Source organism: Lissotriton helveticus, chromosome 1_1, assembly GCF_964261635.1.
Source record: "Lissotriton helveticus chromosome 1_1, aLisHel1.1, whole genome shotgun sequence".
NCBI lineage: Eukaryota > Metazoa > Chordata > Amphibia > Caudata > Salamandridae > Lissotriton > Lissotriton helveticus.
Genome location: NC_136057.1, coordinates 1,003,623,187 through 1,003,636,450, shown reverse-complemented (window position 1 = coordinate 1,003,636,450; position 13,264 = coordinate 1,003,623,187). Strand labels below are relative to the sequence as shown.

At 46.0% G+C, this 13,264-nt stretch overlaps 1 long non-coding RNA gene across 1 annotated transcript in view; it reads right to left on the bottom strand.

Annotated features, from left to right (window-relative positions):
* The window catches only part of LOC144771687 (uncharacterized), a 183,079-nt gene extending 178,505 nt beyond the window's left edge, over positions 1-4,574 (bottom strand). The window contains exon 1 of the long non-coding RNA XR_013599428.1: positions 4,537-4,574. This is a non-coding gene — a long non-coding RNA (uncharacterized LOC144771687). The remainder of the gene's footprint in view (positions 1-4,536) is intronic.
* Positions 4,575-13,264: the final 8,690 nt, after the last annotated feature.

Below are 13,264 nucleotides of genomic sequence, written 5' to 3'. Positions count from 1 at the left end.
GATAACTGTCCCACTGGACCAGAGTGGTCCTTATGAATGCCCCCCATCCCATTATACCGGTCCAAGTTAAGAGAAGTTGCCCTACTAGCCAGATGACTAGGATGTGGCCTAACAGCTAGAACAGTCAACCTGGAAGCTGGGAAACGGAGTTCGAGTCTCGGCAGGGACGCTCAACATCCTGTGATTCTGGACAAATCACTTAATCTACCCTTGCCTAACAAAATAAAAATGAACATGTCCTTCTGTAGCGCAACTGGTGCTCATGTAAAGCGCTCTGTTACCTTCGGGTCGAGTTTGTGCCATATAAAAAACGACTCAACCGATGCCGCCATTTATTGTATCTTTACATAAACAATTTACTTACCTTTAGAAAATTGTATCTCCAGTTTCCATCACTATATTTTTGTCATTATAGTGTCTATTTTAAGATAAAAGTACACTCTATTTTTATAATTTGGCGCCAGATTTTCATTTTGTGTTGTGGTTCTTACTTATTGACTGGTTTGTTATTTCTAAATGCTTTACACGTGTTCCATTTATGAAGCCTGACTGCTCTGTGCTACAACTATCTAGGACTGAGCTAAGGGTTTTGTCAGTGGGGTAGCAAGGGGGGCGGGAGTTGCGGTCCCCCTCGGGTGGCACGAGTTTTGAGGGCAGTGGACCCCGCTCTTCCATGCGCTTGCCGCAGGGCAGCATTTGCGGGAAAATCGCCAGCACCCCCACCTCTTAACGCCCCGTGGGCGGCGATGGCAGGGACCATCACGAGCGGCAAAGTGGACAGCTACGCCACTGGGTTTTGTTAAAGAACCTAACTGCTATCCACAACTAGAAGCCAAGGGGGTAGAAAAAGAACAGGTCGCCCCCACTCAATAACTTCCCCTCAACAAAAGACCTGTTCCATCTAATTGTGTGGGCGAAAGCCAATGTCCACCATGTATTTTTAGAGAAGACACACAATTTTATGTGTCACGGCAGTGAATCTATATCGCACATCTGCCATACAGTGGCTTAAATCACTACTTTGAACTGTGGTATGTAATGCTGTTTCTGCTTATCTAAACCCTCCCACCAGTGTGCAGAGGACCTGAAGATGGAGAAAAAGGTGAGGAAAAGTTGGCTGGCAGAGCCTCACGGGAGTAACACCATGGGAGGTTTACAGGCTGGTACTCACCTGTGTCCTCAGGTTCTCATCATTAGCACCTGCCAACTTGAAAAACAAATAGAACGGAGAAAAAGAAAACCAAAAATGTGGTGTGTGTGCTACATGTGACCCTATAAGGCAGTGGTTCCCAAACTTTCTTAACCCGTGGCTCCCTTGACCTAATTGGCAGTTGGCCGTGGCTCCCCACCATTTTTTTACCGGTGGGCGGGTGGGGGGGGTGGGGGGGTGTAAGCAAGACCTCGGGAATACTTCCTGTTGGCTTCCTTAAATTAATTGGGATACAATGAAGGTATTAGGGATAACAAGCAATTGCAAAGCAATAGGTCTCGCATTTGCAAAAGTTTGAGCTATTGGCATTGTAAATGACATTGAGGAAAGGAAAGAGGATAGTCCCACTCACTTGAGTGTGTGCTGTCTCTTTCTAGTAGTTCTGCTTAGATAGCCAGGCCCATTTTCTGAAATGATGAGACCTGGCCTACAAAGGTGGAAGCACTTCTCCTGGGTCCAGCTCTTGTAATGTTATGTTGTTATGAAACGTTGTAAATTCTTTATATAGTTCACATTCACCAATTACCTGGGCTGTCTCTGCTCTGGTATTGAATTTGTCTGCAGCTGTAGGTTGTTCTGTGGGGCACGCCTCAGTGGAGGGTTGCATGGGGGCTTGCCCTAGCTCCATGAGTAAGTGTGGTGTGGAATACGTAAAGGGCTTACCCTTCAGATGGAGTCTGTGTGGAGTGGGGTCTTGCGATCTGCCATCTAAACCTGGGTGGCAATTCAACTGGACATTGGTGTAATGGTGACCATACAAGCTTCTGAGAACAGGCTCTTGCACGATCATCAGTGTCACTAGCATCCAGCCCCAGGGACAGTCACTTGGACTTTAAATATATTATTATTACACAATTCAATGGACCTCGTTTTATTTACATTATAAAGGATACTCTGGGGCAGCCATGCTGAGAGTAAATAATGACCTGCAGGCGCGCACAGTGCTCTGCAGCAGACCTGCCCTTTGAGTCAGCCACTGGCAGTGCCTGGCCTCTTCCACAGCACTGGGTCCCCTATGCTGGATCCCGGATAGAAAGTATCTGGAGCAAACGGAGATGCTAAACGTATTTTTCCCAAACAGTCCTCCACCGAGTAAACCGGGTGGTGGAATAAAGTTCACTGAGTAGAAAGGTTCGTAATCAGGAGGACAGAGACCTACCATTTCCTCCTGGGGTGATTTCTCCTTCCTATCCCTTACTATTCTGCAGACTGCCAGGAAGTAGATTTATCACCGTGTTGTTTTTACAGTAAAATGTAGCGTTTCGTTTTTAATGATGTTTCCTTCAGCGACGCAAAAACAGGTGTCTTGAGAAGCAAAACGCCTCTCAGTGCTGCTCTGTGGTTCTCAGCCTCGGGGCACATCGTGCGCGGCGCCCCTGGCTACTGATAACGGCGCAACAGGGCGCCGCGGCGCACAGTTTGGGAACCACAGCTATAAGGAGTACCGGGAACTAGCATAGAAACCCGAGCACCTTAGTTTAAAAATGAGCTTGACCCACTGGCTACACTATTTTATTCCTTGCTGTGTGTCTGCTCAATTAAAACCAACATGTTTCATTGCCTCACAACATTTTGCAGCAATTTCATCAGGGTTAGGGTCAGCGTCCTCACTGCACCTCTTTTCTCCGTTTATTGTACCTGCAAAAGACAGCATACCACATTGCATCAACACATATAACAGACACGCATCAAGTTAAAAAGATATAAAATATCTGTGGGGAATTAAGGATATCACGTGTGATCTATTTACCGGGTAGTTGCCCCTCATTCGCATACCTGCAACCCCGTAAGAGAAACTATTTCTCACCCTGTAAATTATTTACAGGTCCCTTCTCAATCGCTGCAATAAGTCAGTCTGTATAGGAGAGATGACAAATATTACAATACTTGATTCCCTCCCTGTACATACGCAATTCAGTCAAGCATTCTCAGAGTGCCCTCAGGTTAGAATGTGCCCGCCGCTGTAATCCCCTCTGTTAGTCTACTAACTATGTGTATTTCCCACATGTGGGTACATGGCGCTTCCTACGTGTAATTCCACCTACTTTTTCGTGGAACCCCAACGGAAACCCCTCTGCATTTCATATGAGCGCACCCCTGTCATACTAGAGTCGCTAACTGCCACTCCGTGTTGTCCCAGTGATATCTCAGGTTGTGCGGAACTCTCACTGCTGTTAAAAACACTACACCCAGTCTTCCAAACAGCTTGATAGAACCCCGGGGCGGCACTTCCACCTCTTATTGATAACTAGTGATGGACGCCTCACGTGTTTGGTAACGGGAACTTGGTCTCCCCTTAGTGTCACTCCTTACCGATAAGACGCGAGTATCCGGCCAACGCTCAGTCCCTTATCTGCACCTGGCTGAAGGGATCTTTATTAAAAGCAGCGAGCGATGCAACCGGCTCTCAGGACCCACCCTACTTTCGGTCCTGGTGTCCGTATACAGATACTCACTCTGTGGCGGCGGCCATCTTAGAGTGTATATAAAAGCCTGGCCATGATGTATGAAATTGATGGATATGTATCATGCTTGTATTTTATAGCAGAAGTATACCACAGGTCCACATACTTTCTCATCTGTTTTCTACTTGCCCATTATTAAATGGCAACCACACCCATTATCGTTATGTTTATTGTGTATCACGTGCATGGTATAGTAAACTCAAAAGCGATCTGCCCATCATATTAGCTACCAACTCACTACCTTTGGTATCTGCATGGTCTTTTCATTCAGTTACCATACACTGGACAACGTGGAGAAAGGAAAAAGTAATCTATCCACTCTCCCCATCCCTATAAGGCTAAAGGCAGATGGAGGCACATTTAAAATGATGCTTTATACCACAGTCTGCCTAGAATGGTGCAACTTTGTTCAATTCTATCAGATCGTTCAGCCAGTGTTGATATCCCCCCTCTTGATATATCCACCGGGCTTCTTTTATGATTAGTCTACTCTCCATGTTGTACTGGTCACCTAGTACCTTTTATGTGTATTTCCCAGATGTGGGTACATGGCGCATCCTACGTGTAATTCCACCTACTTTTTGTGGAACCCCAACGGAAACCCCTCTGCATTTCATATGAGCGCACCCCTGTCAAGTATGCTCCCATTCGTACTAGAGTCGCTAACTGCCCCTCCGTGTTGTCCCAGTGATATCTCAGGTTGTGCGGAACTCTCGCTGCAGTTAAAAACACTACACCCAGGCTTCCAAACAGCTTGATAGAACCCCGGGGCGGCACTTCCACCTCTTATTGATAAATAGTGATGGACGCCTCCCGTGTTTGGTAACGTGAACTTGGTCTCTCCCTAGTGTCCCACCTTACCGATAAGACGCGGGTGTCCGGCCAACGCTCAGTCCCTCATCTGCACCTGGCTTAAGGGATCTTTACTAAAAGCAGCGTGCGCTGCAACCGGCTCTCAGGACCGGCCCTACTTTCGGTCCTGGTGTCTGTATACAGATACTCACTCTGTGGTGGCGGCCATCTTAGAGTGTATATAAAAGCCTGGCCATGATGTATGAAATGAATGGATATGTATCACGCTTGTATTTTATAGCGGAAGTATACCACAGGTCCACATACTTTCTCATCTGTTTTCTACTTGCCCATTATTAAATGGCAACCACACCCATTATCGTTATGTTTATTGTGTATCACATGTGCATGGTATAGTAAACTCAAAAGCAATCTGCCCATCATATTAGGTACAAACTCACTACTTTTGGTATCTGCATGGTCTTTTCATTCAGTTACCATACACTGGACAACGTGGAGAAAGGAAAAGGTAATCTATCCACTCTCCCCATCCATATAGGGCTAAAGGCAGACGGAGGCACATTCAAAATTATGCTTTATACCACAGTCTGCCTAGAATGGTGCCACTTTGTTCCCTTCTATCAGATCGTTCAGCCCGTGTTGATCTGCCCCATCTTGATATATCCACCGAGCTTCTTTCATGATTAGTCTACTCTCCATGTTGTACTGGTAACCTAGTACCTTTTCAAGTACCACCCATCGTATGTCCCTGGGTTGATGTTTCTGGGTGATAAAGTGTTGGACCAGTTTACTTGTGAGTTTACCTGATCTAAGTGTACTCACATGTTCCTGAATTCTGATCTTGATTTTACGTTTTGTGAGAGCGATGTAGTGTAAGTCGCATGGACATGTGATTCTGTAAATGACGTTAGTCGTATTGCAGTTACTAAACCTGTTCAAGTGCCAGATCTTCCCATGCGTTAAAGTCACACTCTTAGTAGCTGCTGTGAGTTCACAAACTGTGCATCCCCCACAAGGATAGTGCCCTGGAGGTACGCCAGAGTCTCTAAATTCCTGCACTGGTCATGTGTGTACAAGTCGGTCCTGAAGGTTAGTGGACCGTTTAAAAGCAAACCTCGGTTGGGGCATTTTCATGGATGCAGTGCTGAGCAGAAGCCAGAGTTTTCTGATGATCTGCCTGATCTTCGTGGAACATGGTCCAAAGGTCATGACTACTGGAATACAGTCATTACTGGCTTTTTCATTCCTAACAAGTAGGGCATCCCTGGGTGTATTAAAAGCTCTCTTCCTGGCTTGTCTGATTACCTTTTTAGGATAAGCACGATCCTCCAGTCTTTTGGACAGTTCCTCTGTTTGTTCAACATAACTCTGGGTGGACGTGCAATTTCTGTGATATCGCAGAAATTGCCCCACCGGTAAATTATCTCACAACGCCCTAGGATGGTAGGATCTGTAGTGGAGTAGCGAGTTTTTATCGGTGGGTTTTTGATTTACACATGTCATCAATTTGTTGTCCTGGGCCTGTATATCTAGGTCCAAGTACGTCACTGTATTTCTGTTCATTGTCCATGTAAACTTGAGACACTTGTCCAAAGTGTTCAGCCAGGTGAGAAACTCTTGTAATACCCCTTCCGTGCCTGACCAGATACACAGGACATCATCAATATATCTCTTCCAGAGGACACTGTTCCTCTGCAAGAGATTGGTGGAATGATTGATGTAGTTAGACTCAAACTGACCTACATAGAAGCATATGTGATAGGGCGATCTCGATGCAGTGCAGCACAAATGTCTGGGATGTGTCATAAAACCATTGACCCTCCCCCCCAGGGTGCGCGCTGCTGCCACCAGCAACGCTTCCTGGGGTATGCTGCTGTACAATGACTCAATGTCGATGGTCACCAAAAATTGGTGGTTTGGATCATATACCACAGTATCTAGATGTCTTAAAATATCCGTGGTATCTTGTATGTAAGATGGTTGCGAGATAACACATTCTCGCAAGAAAAAATCTGAAAACTAAGATAAAGGTTCAAGCAAAGATTGAGTCCCAGATACTATAGGGCGGCCGGGTGGGGGGCGCAAGGCCTTGTGTATTTTGGGCACGATATAAAATGCTGGGACCCTAGGTTTACTATTGATCAGGAATTCAGCCTCTTTGTAGGTTAGCCATTTCTTCTCTCTGGCTTCAGACACCAACTTGGATATAATACCTTGTAACTCCTTAGTTGGGTCCCTTGACAAGGGTTTATAGTGTTGCCGTGCTCTTAGTAGTCTTGAGACTTCAGCCTCATAGTCTCGTGTGTTCATCACCACCACCGCCCACCCTTATCGGCCAGTTTGATGGTGATGCAGTCGTTACTTTGTAAAGATTTCACATCTTGCCAATCTGTTCTACTCATATTGCTATGAGTTGTGTTGTTCCGATTACGTTCCAGGTCTGTGATATCCTTAAGGACCTTTTGTTCGAAAACATGTACCTCAGGGCCTATTTAGTTATTCGGGGGGCAAAAACATGACCGACTTCGCAAATTAGATGAAAAAATAGAGGGAGATAAAGGTGTTCTGCCCCGACTGCGGGTGATTCAGGGTGAAAACATCTGTCATGTTGAGTTCAAGTTCTGCCGTGCTCGTCCCCTCCCCGTCTCTGTGGTTGGCCCCTCTTTGGTCTGTCGGGTGTTGTCCTAAAAAATCCCAAAAAAGTGCTCCTAGGTCTTGATCAGTACTCTCTTGGGGGTTAAATCTCACCCGTGTATTGGCAGTGGACTGTTGTACTGGATGTTCGTCGTCTTCACTACTCGTGTTCTCAAATGTTCAGTTATGTGGTGTTCTTTTTCCCTGGCGTCGCCCAACCCTGGAGTACTGTGGTAGCGTGACTGGTTCTGAGGATTGTTAGTAATAGTGATCTTCTGTGTATGAGAAAGCCCATTCGTGGCTGAATCTCTCTAGGTTCCTTTTAAGCCCTTTGATTTTTTGATTAACCATGTAGGTTTGATATTCACCCAGGTCCACTTTGGATCTTAGCGAAACAAAAGGGGATGATGGACGGAGAGTTTGAGCAAATCAAACACTCACCCCCAGTCAACTGATCTGGGTTTAATCCATCACTATTCTTTAGCCCACTCAGCCACCCCAGTTCAGGCATGGCCATATGCAAATCAGTCTGACCCTGTGCCTCATGGGAACAGTCCAGCACGAACTGCCAAGCCATGTCTTCCCTGGACCGGAAACAAGCATCCTGGGACCAGTTTCGGATTCATAATCCTCATCAGCCAGGCTATCTTGAATCCAGTGGCCAAGTGAGCAAGGGACTCACGTCTGAGCATACCCTGCCAACTTAGGGCGAACAAAGCGAAACAAAAGGGGATGATGGACGGAGAGTTTGAGAAAATCAAACACTCACCCCAGTCAACTGATCTGGGTTTAATCCATCACCATTCTTTAGCCCACTCAGCCACCCCAGTTCAGACATGGCCATATGCAAATCAGTCTGACCCTGTGCCTCATGGGAACAGTCCAGCCCGAACTGCCAAGCCATGTCTTCCCTGGACCGGAAACAAGCATCCTGGGACCGGTTTCGGATTCATAATCCTCATCAGCCAGGCTATCTTGAATCCAGTGGCCAAGTGAGCAAGGGACTCACGTCTGACAATACCCTGTCTGTACTGGGGTGAATGTATGACATTGTTCTGCATTCTGTCCATCACCTGTTGTTTTTGCTTTTGTCACCCCGAGTGGGACGGGTATGCTCAGACGTGCGTCCAGTGCTCTCCATGCCACTGGAATCAAGCTATCCAGGCTGATGAGGGCTGCAAGCCCGAAACCGGTCCTTGGATGCTTATTTTCAGTCCAGGGAGGACCTGGCTTGGCAGTTCGGGCTGGACTGTTCCCATGGGGCACAGGGTCAAGACTGATTTGCATATGGCTGGTTTCAAACTGGAAAGGCATGGTGAGCAAAAAAACGATGGATTTAGGCCCAGATCTCTGTACTGGGGTGAATGTATGACATTGTTCTGCATTCTGTCCATCACCTGTTGTTTTTGCTTTTGTCACCCCGAGTGGGACGGGTATGCTCAGGCGTGAGTCCCGTGCTCTCCATGCCACTGGAATTAAGCTATCCAGGCTGATGAGGGCTGAAAGCCCGAAACCGGTCCTTGGATGCTTGTTTCCAGTCCAGGGAGGACCTGGCTTGGCAGTTCGGGCTGGACTGGTCCCATGGGGCACAGGGTCAAGACTGATTTGCATATGGCTGGGTTCAAACTGGAAAGGCATGGTGAGCAAAAAAATGATGGATTTAGGCCCAGATCTCTGTACTGGGGTGAATGTATGACATTGTTCTACATTCTGTCCATCACCTGTTGTTTTCACTTTGGATCTTAGCCAACTGTTCTTTCGTGTCCAGGATAGCGGTGTCTGCCTTAATAGTTGTTTCAAGGTCTAAAATCTCTTTCAAGAGTTCCTCGCTCAATCTCTTGGCTGTATTGATGATGAGGATAAGCCAGTCCCAGGTGCACTTGTTAGATATGTAGCTCCAGTCCACCCGGAACCTCTTATCCTCCAAAAGATCTTAGGCTCGAATCGAACCCGGAGACTAGCTGGTGCTGCTCCTGCTCGAAGGTATTCTGTCATCAACGCTCCATGGAGCGCTATTCTTATTTGGCGTTTTCTAAGAGTTGATAACTTCTCCCATTCATCACGGGCTGTAACTGTCCCACCCAATGGTGTATCTGGCAAGAGTGATGGGCCTGATAATATGGAAGCAATATGGTCATCGGTAAATGTCAGACAAAAGTTGGCCATATCAATCACCCGTATCACCCGAATATCAATATTCACCCATACAATAAAAATAATGCAGTCTGTAATCTGTTGATAAAGGTCCCGTCTCAACTCACTATGTGTGTTTCCCGTGTGGTGAGTAGACGAACAGCGGGGATTACAGGGGCAGGCACAATCTGACCTGAGGGCACTCTGAGAATGGTTAACTGCATCGTGTATGCACAGGGAGGGAAACAAGTATTGTAATATTTTTCATCTCTCTTATACAGACTGACTTATTGCAGCAATTGAAAGGGGACCTGTAAATAATTTACAGGGTGAAAAATAGTTTCTCTTACGGGGTTGCAGGTATGCCGATAAGGGACAACTACCCGGTAAATAGATCACACGTGATATCCTTGATTCCCCACAGATATTTTATATCTTTTTAACTTGATGCGTGCCTGTTATATGTGTTGATGCTTTGTGGTATGCTGTATTTTGCAGGAATAATAAACGGAGAAAAGAGGTGCAGTGAGGACGCTGACCCTAACCCTGATGAAATTGCTGCAAAACGTTGTCAGGCAATTAAACATGTTGGTTTTAATTGAGCAGACACACAGCAAGGAATAAAATAGTGTAGCCAGTGGGTCTTGCTCGTTTTTAAACTAAGGTGCTCCGGGTTTCTATGCTACATCCCGGTACTCCTTATAGGGTCACATATAGCACACACACCACATTTTTTTTTCTCCTCACTATCTATTTGTTTTTCAAGTTTGCAGGTGCTAATGATGAGAACCGGAGGACACAGGCGAGTACAAGCCTGTAAACCTCCCATGGTGTAACTCCCGTGAGGCTCTGCCAACTTTTCCTCACCTTTTTCTCCATCTTCAGGTCCTCCGCACACTGGTGGGAGGGTTTAGATAAGCAGAAACAGCATTACATACCAGTACAGTTTAAAGTAGTGATTTAGGCCACTGTATGGCAGATGTGAGATATAGATTCACTGCCGTGACACATAAAATTGTGTGTTTTCTCTAAAAATACATGGTGGACGTTGTTGAGGGAAAGAACCTAACTGCACCTGATAGAGATTGTGACTATCACAACTGCACCACTTATTAATCCACTTTCCTACAGTATGTATTAATATGTTTGAAAACCCAATAGTCTGGCAAGATAGCTAAAACGGTCTCAAAGGCTGGCTCCTAAACGTGTGCATGAGAAGAATCTGACATCCAACAACGCTTACAAAAAGTGTTCGGTGTAGCCCAAGTGGCTTCTCTCTCAGCTCAGGGGCCAAGTGCAAATGAGTAGCAAGTGATTCTTTAATGGCTTGATTTCATCAATACTATCAGAGATACAGGGACGATTCAGTAAGTAATACAAGCCTTGGAGGCCTGGCTACTTAAAAGTGTCCACATATAACCAAAATCCTTTTGTTGCATCTGAACGATTTTGGGGAGGGTCTCTTTTGCTTCTAGTGATCAATTCAGAAAAGTTTGAATGAAGAAATACTATTGGACATGAAAATTTGACAAAATTAAACACATGAATAAAGGCTACACATAAAAACATGATCTTAAAATAAACTGATAATTTGATTATGTTAGAATTGAAGAAATATGCATTGAATTTAAAAGTATTCTAAATGTGTTTTGGTATTTAAATATACGTTTTTTATTTTTAAGTTGAGTCATATTTAGAGGGGAAAAAAGGCTATATAATCCATAAATACAATTCCAAACCGAAAAGGGTGCTGTACAAATATATAGTTTCAAACTATTTTTTACATAAACCCTATTGTTTTCATCCAGATGAGCAAAGACCCTTGCAGACAAAGGCCAGATGTACATGACTGACAGGGCGGTCTGTCTTCACCACAGGGATTGATCAAACATCTGAGGAGGAAAACTACCTTTTGGACAAAGGAGATGAGGGGAAAGGGGAGTATTTTTCCTTCATCTTGTATGATTGTGCACACCCACATAAAGAAAATCAGGTCTCTCCAGCTGTCGCACCACTGTGAGTTTCCCCAATGTGTATAGAACTGTCAGGGGAGTCTGCAGCTTGTAATTTCAGCTGTTCTACCATTAGAAACAAATTCCCACTTGAATGCTGTTAGCAAAAGTCTCATAGGTCAACAATGATAAAAAAAACTTGTTTAAATCCCTAATGGGGGCCACTAACTCGGGAATATAAGCGGAAGAATTCCTACAGATGACAACTGCACTGGCTAATCAGGAACAGTTATTCTCTTCTGTCGAAAAGACAGTCAATGTCAACTAGGATTTTGTGGCAAGACCATAGGCTCCTATTATGCTTTTATTTTTCTCACTTTATTATGTAACGAAGAAAAACAACATTTCCCAAGATGCCCTGGGAAGAAGTTAAACCAATGGAAACCCATAATTCAACTCCAATCCATGTGCAGCAAGACTCTCCTCTTCAGTTGCCACTTGCTCTTTATCATGCTAGTGTAGAAGAATTAAATGGTTTTTCATTTTTAAGGGCAAAGAAAGGCATCAAGGCAAAAAAAACTGCACCTCCCCGTGTAGTTACTCCTGTATTACAGCTCGTGTACTGCCCACCTCAAACGACCAGCTGCCACATGGTCATAAATAAAATACAATTTCAACAGAAAGATGAGGCGATATATTCTTAAAGTGACGTTTCAATGTTCAATATTATTCCATTCGCTATATTTTCAATGTAAGCAGAAACATTCTTTATTTCGTTTTCTTCCATAACAAGTAGGCACAGCCAATGCGTTTCACCCTACAAGGGTTTCTAGAGGGCAACATATTGTTTTATCACGGTCTTAAAATTCAACCCAGATCTGTGATTGGGGGTGTCTGAAAAGTTTCAGTCATCCATCCATCATCCCCTTGTGTTTGCTTTAATCACCCTACGATGGCAGGTTATGCCCAGGTGTGGGTCCCTTGCTCACTTTGCCACTGGATTCAAGCTAGCCTGGCTGATGAGGGGTGTTACCCTGAAACCGATCCCAGGATGCTGGTTTCCAGTCCAGGAAGGACCTAGCCTGGCAGTTCAGGCTGGACTGTTACCATGAGGCACAGGGTCAAGACTGATTTGCAAATGGCTGGGTCCAAACTGGGGTGGCGAAGTGAGCTAAAGAATGATGATGGATTCAATCCAGATCTCTGACTGGGGGAGAGTATCTGAAAAGTTTCAGCACTCCGTCCATCATCTCCTTGTGTTTGCTTTGTGTGCCCTAAGTTGGCAGGGGATTCCCCAGACGTGGGTCACTTGCTCACTTTGGCACTGGATTCAAGCTAGCCTGGCTGATGAGGGGTGTTACCCTGAAACCGGTCCCAGGATACTTGTTTTCAGTCCAGGGAGGACCTGACCTGGCATTTCGGACTGAACTGTTCCCATGAGGCACATGGTCAAGACTGATTTGCATAAGGTGCGTGGCCAACAGCATGGCCGGGTAGCTGCATTTTGTGCGAGCTCCACTGGCCCCAAAAGAAATCCTGATCCTGGACGCCCTAAAGCCAACACAACAGCAGTCGGAAGGGGTGTGCAGTCGGAGGAATGCCTGGTGAGGCGTTAAGGGGTCCGTTTTGCTCAGATCTGTGACTGTCTCAGTGCAGCGCCCGAAGCGTGTCAGCCCAAGATGGCGGCCAGCCGGGAGTAACTGGAAGAGATGGCTGGCCTGGAGACGCGTTCACCCGGCGTAGTGAGTCCCATGGTGTGAGAGCTGGGGCGGCTCTGTGCAGCGCTGGGATGCGTTCCCATTGATGACGGCACCTAAGGAGCGGACTGTGACCTGTCTCGAAAGACCCCAGTGGTGAGGTGTGAGGCCTGAAGCCAGCAACGGGGGCTCAAGGGGAGGGGGACTCCCACCAATGTCGGAAAGAGCTCGGCAGCCAGCGCGCACCCGACCGCAGCCTGTACTGTGGAGATGGGGGGACGAGTTGCTGAGGGGGCGATCTGCGCTCCACTTAGCTCACCCCTGCTGACTCATAGCGGCCACACAGCGAGTCGGGAACAA